The 14507-nt window shown below is 38.4% G+C and overlaps 1 long non-coding RNA gene across 1 annotated transcript; it reads right to left on the bottom strand.

Moving 5' to 3' along the window:
• Positions 1-1034: 1034 nt before the first annotated feature.
• On the bottom strand, positions 1035-2017 carry LOC141608888 (uncharacterized). Its single transcript, XR_012527040.1, has 2 exons — positions 1862-2017; positions 1035-1220 (listed from the first exon to the last, which is right to left on the bottom strand). It is a non-coding gene; the product is annotated as an uncharacterized LOC141608888 (long non-coding RNA).
• Between the last annotated feature and the right edge of the window lie 12490 nt (positions 2018-14507).

Genomic DNA, 14507 nt, shown 5'->3' with positions numbered 1-14507 from the left:
ACTAAGGTATTTATTATTCATAACCCGTATGTCATATAAGTGTGGAATCAACGTCAAATGGTCACTAACTCACGAGGCTGTTTCCCATAAAATTTTTATCAATAGGCAACAACAGAAAAGAAATGGTAGTAAGGTCAATTAAAGAGTAACATCAACCAAAACAAGTTTCATCACTAAGTTTTTCATTTACTATGTTCCAACTCTTACAACCACACTATTGTTACTAACCCATACCAACTTAGATCTCACACTGTACTTACGTAAACATATACCCCATAGAACCCTTTCGCATCTCTATCTACTCATTACATCTACATTACGATTGCTATGACTAAAAACAGGCAATTCAACAGCGTTTCTTATTACTATCACATTATTATACTAGCATGGCTTGGGATCACACAACCGCATATTACTTAGTCACATTAGTACTATCAGCACATCATTCAACATCCACCTAGGTAATTATCATTGACTCGTAATTATTTTCATGCTCACGACTAGCACAACACTTCATTGATTATTAACCTGGACTCGAAAATTTATTTCTCATTTCCCAACATTATATGATCACGTCATCATTCATACAAAATACTTACCGTAGCGTTGTCCTGCGGAATGGTTAGAATACATAGATCTCAAGGTATATATCAACTCGATTATGCAATACTCTATGCATCAATCAACACTTAGGCAACGATATAGGAACCTCAGGTTCAACCTTATGCAACTTTTCTACCCTTTCTCTCATATACCCTCAGGGTTTTCCGAGTCAAACTGAGAGGGCCACTAGTTCGGTGTGAGGGGGGCCCCTAACTCAAACCTTACCTCAGTGTGCTCCTAACAGTTCTATCCCGGTGTTCATTTTAATTAGACACATCCTAGGTTCATTGGGTTTATTGGTTTAGGCCTGAGGATCGTTCGCTCTGATACCACTTTGTAACACCCCGGTTTATAAAAGAAGTCCTCGTCAAGACATTCTCTAATAAAACGGACTGTTACCATCTCGGTTTCCCGAGGTAGTGAATAACAAATTAAACTCCAAGGCAATTTATGTAATATTTTCAACTTAATTATTACAAATACTCTTTTCAACTCGAATTACAAGAACTGACATAATTAAAAGTGAAGTCTTCTAGATGATGGTCTAGCTACTAGGTCGTCTGATCCAGTGTCTCACGCCCATCAAGCTCCCGTCCTATCGCTTAAACCTGTCAAGTCTGCTCCCCATAAAACGGATCATCACAGGTGTTCACGAATACACAGGGTCAACCACGAGGTTGAGTAGGGAAAACAAAACAAGTACGACAACAAAATACATAACTCCATTTCCGATTCGTCACATACTCCACCTCTCCGCATCACAGACCCTGAATAACGCCCACACCATATCAATAACTTCCACACCGTATCAATAACTTCCACACCATATCACAGACCCTGAATAATCTCCGTTTCATATCACAGACCCTGAATAACTTCCACACCATCTCAATAACTTCCATACCATATCAATAACTTCCACACCATATCAATAACTTCCACATCATATCACAGACCCTGAATATCACAGACCCTGAATATCACAGACCCTGAATATCACAGACCCTGAATAATCTCTGCTCCATCCTCCAACGCATATGAATGATCAAAAGAAATTGATGCAACACAATATATATAAATCAATGAACTGATGAATCATACAATCATGCCAGTTACCCGATGTTGTGATATCATACTCAATACGATCAAATCAGTCAATCACCCTTCCCAATATAAATGATAGTATAACTCGACAACCAGGAATCCAGTCAACACAATTCAATCAATAACGATAATAAGACAAGTGTAGTTCCCCTACCTCAAGTGCCAGCAATTCCAATTAAGCAGTCCAGAAAGTAAAGCAATGAATTGATTATCGATCCTTCACGAATCCGTCACCTAGCACCATTATAATATGTATAATTACTAACTACTAAATATAGACATCTCCCAAAATAGAGGCTTTCCCGAAATACATTCCCGACACCAACTTATGCCCAATTGATGGCTAAAATAACCCGAATAGTATTTGACTCAACTTCCCAAAATAGAAGTTATTAAAGTATATTTCTTAAAATGGAAACCTTCCCGATATAGTAACTTTTCTCTTTTAACAAACCCAACTCAAAAACCCGTCTTTAATTAATTAATCATTATTAATTATTATTTTATGTTAAATAACTCGGAACTCAACCAAAACGATAATTAGAGGATTAAACGAATTATCCGATTAAGAAGTACTCGAATCAACTTTAAACAACTCAAACATCCCGACTCAATCCCGTCTCTAATTAATTTAATCAACTCGGGAATTAAATTAGCAACATTATTCAATGACACGTGAATTTCCTTAATTAATTAAGAGTACGGCCCGCTAATGTATTATAATGATTAATCTATGAAAACCCGTCTTTTAATTATTTTAATGACTCGGAAACAAATTAATTAATTTTCCGTGTACAATTATATAATCCGGCCTATTAATTTATTGACACAAACCAACTCTACAAACTCCATGGCCATGCAATCCCGCATAAGTAGTTGAAAGGTAAAACAGAGGTCACGACATGCCCAAAATACCGAGTCCCAAACCCCTCACAATGACCAGCCGATTGCGACACTCCCAGCCACCGACACCACCACCCAAACCTACCACGCTCTAGCCTGCACCACGGCCAACCCCGATGACCCTTAACCACCACCGAAACCTCCTATACAGCCGTGAAATCACGCCCCAAACAACCCCGAAAACCCGACACGATAACAAAGTAACTTAACCAACTCACCATGCTACCGCCACCATGACCACCCGTGGCCACCACCGTGGTCTCCCTTGACCCACGGTGGTTCCACTACCTGATACACCCACGCCCGACCCATTAAACGATTCAAAACCCTCCTAAACAGCTCAACCCGCGTGAACCACCAAAAACGGCTCACCGCACCAACCACCACCTCAAGCCACCCCAACTCCACCATTAAGACCGCCCCTAGCCGAGCTATCCAGACACCCAAGTCCCGTGTTTATTCGTCCAACCAATAAGTCACAACCCGTCTGAAACCGTATAAAACTTGCTTGACCACCCCTGTCGACGCCGCCTATTTCAGCCACAACCACCACCTACAACCACCCTCGACACCATCTCCGACACCTATACGATACATAGAACGTGGCGCCACCACATCGACCTCCCCCGAGTCAATGGTGGCACCACCCCAAGACTCCTACGTGAAAGGACTCGGACCGCCAACTCAGACGCCATTTCCGACACCAACAACCACAACGGCCACCCTCATAACCACCAGGAGACTCGAACCCACCCCTAAGACACAACCTAGCCACCACGACTCATCGACTACAGTGACACACCCAATATTACAAAAGCGGCGGAAAACAAGGAAAATGAAACGGTGATGACAAGCCTTACCTCGCTCGAACCGCCACCTCGCCCACCCTAGCAACCGCCGTCGCCTTCACTCGCCTCTCACTCACTTACTTGCACAGTAGGGGTGTATAACAAATTAACAATGGAAGGAAATGGGTAGGCTTTGTCGGTTTAATAAGGGAGAAGAGGAACAAGGGAGTATGGTTTGCATGGGTGTTGGTGTAGGCATGGAGTATGGTGTGGAAATTGACGTGAACAAGGGAGTATGGGTAGTATTGGTTCCATAAAATAATCAAGCATGCTTTTTCTTGTCTCATGGGCACGAAACACCACCCTAATACGGTTTCCCATAATTATTTTGGGTCCGATGTTTAATTATTTAGTTTACCTTTCGAATCCTTATAAACCCGTCTTAATTAACTTAGCTCGATAACTTAACATAATTCTCGACTAACAACTAACCCGACATAACTAGTAATATAAATGTATAATAATTAATATAAAATAATATCCGTTTAATTAATTTTATTATATAAAAATACGGGGTATTACACTATTGTTGTTGTATAATTGGTTTAGTGTCGTTATTGGTGGTGTAGATTGGTTATTGTTGACTGTGGTTGTTGTACAGTGTGGTTGTTTGTAGATGGTTATCTACGGCTCTCGAGGTGCGTCCTCGGCTAAGTGGAGTCACTTGCGGGAGTGGCTTCACGCCCTTGATTCGCCCTCTGTGGAACCCGCCACAAAAGGGGATGTGCACATTAAGGAACATGGGTTATCGCTCGGATTAGATTAGCGGGGCTTAAGTGGGAACGACTGCGGTCCCCCACTGGCAAGACTGGACCTTCGGGCAGTCAGAGATGAGTGGTTGGTTGGAGGAGGTGGTGTGTATGTATTGCGGTATTTTTTTATGTCTGCTTTTGTGCTTGTTACCTCAGTTACTGACCTTGTGTGGTGTTGTTGTGTTGTCTTCTTGTGTTGTGTCTGTCGTGATCCACTATGGTGAGCAGTCAGTCTTAGTAGTCTTTCATGCTAAGGTAGTCCTTGGTAAGGTACCTTGGTATGAGGGGGTGTTACAGTGTTGGACTGATTTTGGACAAAATAGACTTGATCTTGACATTAGTAAGCTACATAAATAGTAAGGTATAGACTCCAAAAAGGTCGGTACATCTTTACCCGGTCTCATTTAGGTGTGTAGTTTCTCCTCTTGGTTTCTTGGTGACTTTAGGGTGCTTTTATGAGGTTCATGATGTTGACGGGATCACTAATTCCCGTTGTGTTGTGAAAGAAAAGTGAGAAAGTAAGAAGAAAAAATTGAATTGGAAAAAATGAAACTAAGAAAAAAAGATGAAAAAAAATGAAACGAAAAAAAAAGTTTTGATGAAAAAGAGAAAGAAAAAAGAGATGAGATTGATCTTCCATAGTTTATGAAGAAATTGAGTTGGGAAGTTTATTTTGTGTTGTAAAAGTTTTAATTTGGGCCATTTGCTGCTTTGGTTCAATGAGTTATTGCTATAAGATTGGTATTGGGTTATTTAAGAACTTTTTGCTCTTTTGGATGATTGATTAGCTCGACCTTTAACTCCACATATCCAAACTCGTTAGTCCACTTTTTTACCTCTAGCCTCTTTTATCTCTTCTTTAGCTTCTATTTGTGCATTATTTGTTAGAAAATCATATTTTAAATATCACATATTTTAGTTTAAAGTTTTAGTCATAAAAACTTAAGGATCTTATACATGCAAAACAAATACAAGAGTAAGGAGAAAAACGGTTCCTTACATTTGATATTTCGGATATTTTGGGCACAAGTGAAGTCTCCCACCTCACTTGTTCTTGAGCTTTCAATATGTTAGGATGATCCTCCAAAGACTTCAAGTATAGAAGTCACTCCTCTTGATTGCACCCAAGATTATCCCATATATCTACTAAATAATATGTGCTAGATATTTGTTTAGTAGTTTACCTTAAAATTGATTACTAACACTCATATATTACACTAATAATATTAGTAATCTTTTATGAACAATTTGGATCATCATTTCTCAAGTTTTTAGAGAAAGATGAACAATAATGTGAGAGAGAGGAAAGTTATGCATGTGTATGAATGAACATGCATGAGTTGAATAGGTAGAGAACAAAATCTCTAGTGTATTGAAGGGGGTCACGGTTTGGGGAGGTTGGGAGACCAATATATGGTCCTTCCCTTTTCCCTTTTGTTCTTATCAAAACCTTAGGCATGTAAGGCTAGGTAAGTAGTGTTATGATGATGTTTGTTTTAGCTTATTAAAATAAATCACCACCATCCACTAAACCCACTTCATTTCGGTCCATTTACTTAAAATGGATTACCATTTTATTTTTGTCAATTTGTCACTTGTCACACAATATGTCACATGTAGTATGATACTCCATGTTATTAATTAATTTAATGCATATTTATCACATAAATATCATTTTATGAATTAATTAAATTACATACAACAAATTGACTAGTAATACTTGATCACATAAATAAAATGGGTCATTTGATTATAATTCACAACATCTTGTAATTATAATTAACCATTCATTCTCATCTCTATTGTTTCACAAACAATAAATAATTTTAGTAATAAAATATTTCAATTACTAAAATAAATCTTATTTAATCCCATTATAATAAGATATCAATATTCTCTCTCACAAATTGAATTATTCAATTTTAAGGAATTGATTAACTTGTATCGTCATACAATTAATCAACTTTACAGATTAGGGCATCATCCTTTAGGTGTTACCTTAAGGGATCAACTGACCACCACCGTCCCACGACAGTAACGTCAAACTCTAGCAAGCCAATCGTTACCGATTAATGTTGATCAGTTGACTATAAAATGAATCATCCCTTACGTATTCTTAAAAAATGAGATTTAAACATGTGATCATCATGATCGACAATTGTGATCGCATTATTGTCGGGGACACTCCAACAATCTCCCACTTGTCCTCGACAAGTGTGCGTCACCAATTCTCTTGTCCTATTACTATCTCCCACTCAATGCAAGGTGTCTTTCAGGTCGTACTTGCAAGTGATCATATCGAGAGTGGTTTCCTCGATCTGGAGAATAACTGATTTGACCGGAATTATCTACCATAGATACCTTCCGAGCGTGGCCACGCATTTCCAGTTCATTACTCCTCGAGTGGCCCTGAGATATTGTTTTAACCCTGACAAGGGGGTGGACAATTCCTATCGCACTATTCCCTTCGACTAGCCACAGCCATCATAACCCAAAATATGCCCATTTGACCCCATTTATGAAGGTCGTAGTAACATAAATCAAAGCTAATCTGAAACTGTGCCTATAACACCCCAAGTTATTGAGAATAAGGTTGTCCCACATCGGGGAATTGAGGAGGTTGTGATATGTTTATAAGGGATTCCACCCACCATTTAGTAACAAGACCTTGTGCTTTTGGGCTTAAGTGAGGACAAGTAATGGGCCCAAAGGTACATATCCCATCTTATTGGGTTGTGTTACGACCGTGGTGGGTCGGGTTGTTATAAATGGTATCAGAGCGACCCTGCGACCGTGTGGTGAGCCCGTGGTCGAGAGTACCTGATAAGTAGCATTTTAGTTGTATTTTACCCCGCATTTATACCTTATTCCGACTCGATTTTGTGTGCTTAAATGTCTTAATAGCTCATTTATTTACTAATTTATAATAATTAGTCGTATTAGTTAAATTTAATAATTAGGCGGGTTTATATAATATTAGTATTATTACTATTAATTTATTATTATATTAATTTAATTTGTAGGCAAGGCGGAATAATAAAGCGGAGATTTGAGTTTGAATCCATGGCAAAAGACGGGAGGGTGAGCAAGACGGGTTTGCGTGTAATGGGCCGAGTCAATTGAAGAATAATGGTGATGAATCATAGCATGGAAAGTCAAACTGGCCAACAATTTGCCAAAATGACATATACTCTCTGCCTTCTTGATTTAGCCATTAACAGACATGGCATCACCTGCAAATTCACCATAAACCATTACCAACCTCCATCGTCCCTCATCATTCACGCCACCTTCATCACTCACCATCAGCTTCGACAAATCACAGCGACAACACCAGCAGCCATTCCGCCAGTCACCATTATTATTCACGTACTCCATCACCATTTCCTCACCATCACTTACCTGCACCACCATTGACGTCCTCTGTTCGCACATCACCAGCAACAACATCTCCATCACCCTCCGTGACCACCACGCATCTCCACCATCATAATTCATCTCCTTCATCCTGCATTTCGTTTCATCACCTGCATCACATTCATCATCTTCATTTCACCATTAACACACTACATAAACTCCTCATCACCAGTTCACATCGATTTAATTAACCCGTCTGCAATTGCCATTCTTTCGCTTTTCTATCTTCATCACCATTAACAACCATAACCCGACACCTACTCGAACCATTTACATCTCCTCTGCTCACCTCCATTAAACCGCCACAGCTCACCTCCGTCACCATCATTAATCACCACTAAACTCACTTGTACCCTCAATACCAGCAGCAGCGACATCCCCCATCAGTCATCATCAATTCGTTCATCTACTCGAGCTCGAAATCGAGCTAAATTGAAGCTTTGAGTCCTATCGGTCAACCGCGATCGACTATCCACACCGGCAGACAACAACATCAATTTCTCTCTTTTTTGTGAAGTTCTCGCTACGGTCATAGCCACAGCGGCGGACTACACGCACGCAACACGCAATCCAACAACCTCGCATCAATTTTGTTCCCTCTACCGGTGCCCGCGATCGGTGAGCCGTGAACGCACACCCCAGTTGATTTCGCCCCCTTTCTTCATGTACTCGCTACCGGCATCACGCCCGGCCGCCGGTGTGCCGGCACAGCCATCCCCCTACTGCGTTTTGCTCTAATCGCAGATCTCCTTGTTTTGTTTTTGAGTAATGGGTCGATGTATTAGTTATTAGATTATTATTATTACTAATATTATTATTATTAATATTTCTATTAGATTAGTAATTAGAATACTATTATATATACCTAACATTACACATTAGTCTACACACTACATTTTAGAATAGAAAATTAGATTAGTCTTTACTCTCTCTATATTGTAACTCAAGAACCCTAATATTTACTCTCTCCTTTTCATTCAATAAAATTTGCAATCTTTCTTTAATTATTAGTTTAATTCTTCCTTTGTTTATGCAAGTTCTTCATCTCTCATTAGTATACAATTAGTATTTTGGGTTGTATTTGAAGATTAGAAGAAATTCATTCTTCCATTATTATCCAAGATTGTTACTTTCCTCTTTGTTGGTACAATTCTCATCTTTTGTTTACATTATTTTCATTTGTTTACATTTCTTATGTTGGTTAATTGTTATTCATCAAAAGTATTAGTCTTTATCATGTTTGCAATGTTTACTTGTATATTGTTGGAAATTGTTGGTAATTTCTCACCCATGAACATGAGTGAGTAGTCTTATCTAAGGTCATAGGGGGAATTTGGGTAATTAAGGGGATGAATTTGGGTTGTTAACCTTTTGAATTGGGTGATTATGTGGTTTCTACTCTTAATGCATTTGAAGTGTTTGTGGAAATGCCTCAATGAAAATTGGACATTTCATTAACATGTTTGGCTTACCTTGGTGCATTGTGCTATTAGATAGTTTTAGAAGTGCTTTTAGATGAGTTTTAATGAAAGTTAGAACATCTCTTTGATGCATTCGATCTGTCTTGGTGCTCATGCTATTGGGTAGTCTCTATGCTTAATTTGTAGCTAGTTCATCTCGATCAAGTGACAACTTATTGAGGAGCTTAAGGTGACTAAGAAATTAGTCTTAAACCCTTGACCACCATTATTACCCTTTTCTTGTTAAACCTTGTTTCTCCCCCTAATTGCCCTTTGTGAACCCAAAGACCTTAGCCTTCCATCAATTGAATACAATCCCATTTAGTTTAATTTAACTTGTTTGCATCTTAGTTTTAGATAAATCAACATCTTATTTTGTTTGACTAAACTAAAGACTTAAACAAACCAAGTATCTAACCCCCGCCATCTTCGTGTTCGACACCCGAATAAATACTACTTTTATTTGGTTTTATAAATTGTTTTTGATTGGGAAGTGACGGCAAATCCCTATATCAAAATGGCGCCGTTGCCGGTATCTCCCGACCAAAACCTTTAATCGTTCAAAGTAAAACGGCCGCTTAGATGAGGAAAGCGGTTTGATTTTTGTGATGCATCATACATGTCGACTTGTGCTTAATTGAGTGATCGCATCAAAAATTTTGTTGCAAGACCCAACTTGCCTTGCAATAGGGCACTCTCCCCTCATGAGTGTCAAATTGTGAGTTGAAGGGGCGTTGAGTGCGCTAATACTCGATCGGCTTAAGTAGTAGTTTAGTTGAGTGATGCTTATATTGTGCACTCACTCTCCGTACCTATTTTAGTAGGGACTTGTGCATTGATTTTGGACTTACTCGAGGACGAGTAAGGTTTAAGTGTGGGGAGGTTGATATATGAATTATTTGCACCTTATTTCCCTCTTTCTTTTACGCATTCCGGCTCATAACGAGTCGGTTTCGTGTGCCTTTCCTTGCATTTGAGCCCGATCCCCGTACTTGTCATTTTGTGTGTCCTTTTGTAGGAACCGAGTCGAGTATGGAGGAATTGGGGCAAGAAAAGGCATTCTAATGCCTTTACATGAAGAAAAGGGAGATGAAGGAATTTGAAGAAGAATTCTCTCGCAGGAAGGGGCAAAGCCGCCCACCCGGCGAGAGGATGTGGCTATATGGAGAAAAAGAGGAAGCTAGCTGAGAGAGATGTTCTCTGCCGGCAGCCGGCAGCCGGGCCCACCGGCAGGGAACACAATCCCATACTTAGTCAAAATTGTGAAGAAGTTCTTGGCCAAAAATTCAATCAACGCTGCGGCACAGTAGGCGTGACGGCGGTCAACCTAAGCAGAGGGTACCGACACTAAGAATTGGAAGAAAATCCCAAGAAGAGGAATTCTCTGCGGTAGGCCGGCCCACCGGCAGGGATTACGCAACCTTCATTTTTTCAGTTTTTTTGAAGCAACTTGCAGGCAGAGGAGGGAGGCGGCCCGCCCGCCGCACAGGAGCACTTTACACGAGTTGGGCTTTTTCATTCTTTCTTCCCTTAATCCAATGATAGCCTATAAATACCCCCTCCTTAAACCCTTTTGCACACAACCCTAGATCTGAAAAACATTCCATATTTATTGTAATATCTCCTTAATCAAGTTCTAATCTTTCAATAATTATTATTAATATTTAGCAAGAATTAGTTAGTTCTAGTAATAGTCAATTGTTTACACTTGTTTGTTGAAGTTTGTATTGGGGATTTTGAAGGGTTTTCCTTCTTATTAATCAATCAAGCTTCCATCTTTCCTTTTGTTGGTATAATTTCTCTCCTTCCCTTCACTTGTTTATCATTTGTTTACATTTTCCTTGTCTTTTGATTTTGTTACAACCTTCATTATGTCTTCTCCTTGTGTTGTTTGCTTTTCTTCTCTATTTAGCATAATTTCCCTTAACATGAGTGAGTAGATCCCTTCTAGGGTTTAGGGTGATTCTTTATGGGATTTGTGGGCATGATTCTTTGAACATTTTGGTCTTTGGTGAAATTGTTTAACTTTCCTATTCATTGCACTCAAGGTGTTTGTTGATTTGCTCAAGTGAAAGCTTTGGCCTTTCTTCATTTATTGCTTAATTCTCCCTTAGAAAGAAAGTTTTTGGGAGTCTTGATGTATGTTAGGAGAGGAGGGATGCTTAATGAAAATTAGTAGCCACCCTTAAGATACCCAAGACATTGGTTCTTCATCTTAGGTTATTCTATCACCATTGACCCTTTTTGACCTTCATGCTTGCCCCTAACCCATATTGATGACCCCGAAGGCCCTAGCTTTTAATTAACCGTATTCATTATCATCATCTTGTTTGTCTTTTGCTCTAGTGATTATAACCAAAACCTTTACTCTTAATTTTGATTAAACTTGACTCATAATTGAACTTTGTAGCAACCCCCGCCGTCCTTGAGTTCGACCCCGACTAAATACTACGCTTTTTCGAGTTTTACAAATAGTTTTGATATAGGGAGTAGACGACAAATTTCCTACTATCAGTACCCGGGTCACACACCTAGCGGGGGAGGATTCTGGGCTTGGCTGCGGTCAAGTTGGAGGCACAACGAGGATGTTGTGTTCTTTAAATGGGGGAGATTGTAACACCCCAAGTTATTGAGAATAAGGTTGTCCCACATCGGGGAATTGAGGAGGTTGTGATATGTTTATAAGGGATTCCACCCACCATTTAGTAACAAGGCCTTGTGTTTTTGGGCTTAAGTGGGGACAAGTAATGGACCCAAAGGTACATATCCCATCTTATTGGGTTGTGTTACGACCGTGGTGGGTCGGGTTGTTATAGTGCCATCTTAGGCGAACAGTCTTTAGTCAAAAGAATCGACTCATTAGAATACTATAGTAGCTCTCGTCACGACCAAGCTATATAAATTTGCCAGAACTCTATAAGCGGTCACTGTCCGACAAAGTGTTCCTAACAGTCTGCCTATGTGATCGACAAGTCATCTCACATGACTGTATGGCACTGAACTTGCCATCAATCGCATCACACTCTAGTCACTTCGAGACGTCACCTCATACAAGTGACTATGGGCGAATACCATGTTAGTCCGGGTTCACTTTAACGGGGTTCAATATTGTCATACAACCCGTTTGGATGTAACAAAGTATAATAAAAGAGTTTTAAAGTAAAACTCGAACGACAAATGCGATTATCACATATGAATAGTCAATGCCTGATTATTATTTCATATTCTATAATCTAATTTTATCTTGTATGTAGTTGTTCATTCTCAATCCAATTGAAATGACATGACTCATCATGTTAAGCCTATGAATAGGCATTGTAAGTAGGTTTTAGCAACTCCCTACTCAACCTTGCTACATACTTGTTTTCCTTTCGTAATGTATACATTTGCATACAAAACTTTCTGAGTACGTGTCTAGATCCAATCTAGACATAGGCTTTCTTGCCTTAAAATAGCTCCCACAGTTTTCACAGTGTGCGGGACTCATCCCTCTTGCACATCCCATGATTGCAAGTGTACTCAATTTCCGTTGTAAATATTTCTCATTGTTCTTTATTGCCTAGAACGATTCTAGAAAATCTATTTCTTAAATAACATAGCCACAATGGTATCTTAACCATCTTAATGTCTTTTGATTATGGTTTTCTCGGAAACCATGCGCAATCTCAATTGTCAATTATCATTTGTGTAATACCCTTACACAAAATTGCATAAAAACACTTTGCTTTACATCCTTAATGCTTCTGCAAGCACTTAAGGGTAATCTTTATGGCTTACTGGGTAACTATTACTTAAATTCGATTTGAAACAATTCATCATACTCAAGGTATATGAAGTGTTATACATCATTTCCTATTTAATTGATTCGGCAGCGGAAGCAAATGAAATCAATCAAATATGTTCAACTCGATTGAACTAGTCATGAATCTTATCAACATAAGACTCCTTATTTGACATTAATATCATGTAGATTTATCTCCATAAATCCGGATATTAAAGATGTACTATATTTCTCCAAAGTCTTAAATCATTCGCAATGATCAATATGTCATCCATATATAAGACTACTAAAATTTCCGTAACTCCCATTAAACTTCATGTATAAACACAACTTCTCGACTTATCAGGAAAATTTTTATACCATGATCAAATCATTGATTCCAACTCATTGATGTCCTACTCAAGACCATCTCTCAAGTTGCACATTATCTTAGGATTGCAAAAAACTCATAACATGTATCGAATACATTTCTTCTTTGAAGAAGTGGGTTTTTGGATTTACTTGCTATATATCTCATCATAATGAAATACAATCCTTAGACTTAAACTTCTCAATTAGTGCAAAACCCTTTGCTACCAATCAAGCTTTGAAATATCTCTTTGATATCCAACAATTCCACTTGGAATTTATTTCGGATTTTCATGGCTCTAAGCCTTGTATTGAGTTGTGACTTAAACACTCTCATGTAAGTCATATGTTTATTACTTTCCAGAAGTAATTAACTTGAATCAAACAATTTCTTTGTAATTTGTAAGCTCTTTACTTTCTTAAAAGTAACATGAATTTATCATCTTCAACAAGTGATGACTTTAACCTCTTAGGTTTTGAAGAAACAACGTCTTACACAAAACGTCTCATGTAGCCAAGAAAGACCAGTTTCTTGCGACATACAATTCTTTTGTGGCTCTTGAATATTTTCTCCCACTCTGTCTTCTAGAAATAAACTTGTTTTCTAGTAAGACAGTTTCACGAGCCACAATCTCCTTGTACTCGTGATTATAGTAAGGAAAAATGAGCATTTGTTTCTTTTGAAAACTTACAAACATGGTACCGTACCATTTCATATCTCATATGATTCGTTTTAGATTTAGTGGAAAAATAATTTAGACAAAATGATAAAATCTCCAAAAGGATCAAGTAACTCAAAGTAACTTGAATGAAATCCAAAACATATCGAATAGCGTTTGAATTCTTTATGCAACCACACATTATCCCATAATGCGTGCTAAGAGAGATTAATTTGTGATACTATATCACATTTCCTTTGGCTTATATCAAAGTCTTCACTTTGATAATCCCATCACGACTAAATCGTGATTCTTTGAACTCTTTGAACTTCTTCAAAGATTTCTCTATTTACCTTATTAAGTGAACACATAAGCGTTAACTTAAATCGTTGGTAAAAGAAAATGATCAACCTATTTTGGATCAATGATTTACAACCTCGATCTCCTTTTCAACCAAAAAGCACGAGACATCTTGCTTTGAATACAAGATACGCATATACCATAAGATTAACAACCTAATGGTTTCAAGAGTACTGGATAACTCTTTGCGTTCATCATTCCAGAATTTTAGGTTTAATCTTGGGATACCAATTTGAGTCTTGCATCATCTATATGATGTATCATTCTAGTTT

Source organism: Silene latifolia, chromosome 10, assembly GCF_048544455.1.
Source record: "Silene latifolia isolate original U9 population chromosome 10, ASM4854445v1, whole genome shotgun sequence".
Classification (NCBI taxonomy): domain Eukaryota; kingdom Viridiplantae; phylum Streptophyta; class Magnoliopsida; order Caryophyllales; family Caryophyllaceae; genus Silene; species Silene latifolia.
The sequence above is the reverse complement of the archived record's forward strand: the minus strand, read 5'-3'. Positions and strand labels throughout refer to the sequence as shown.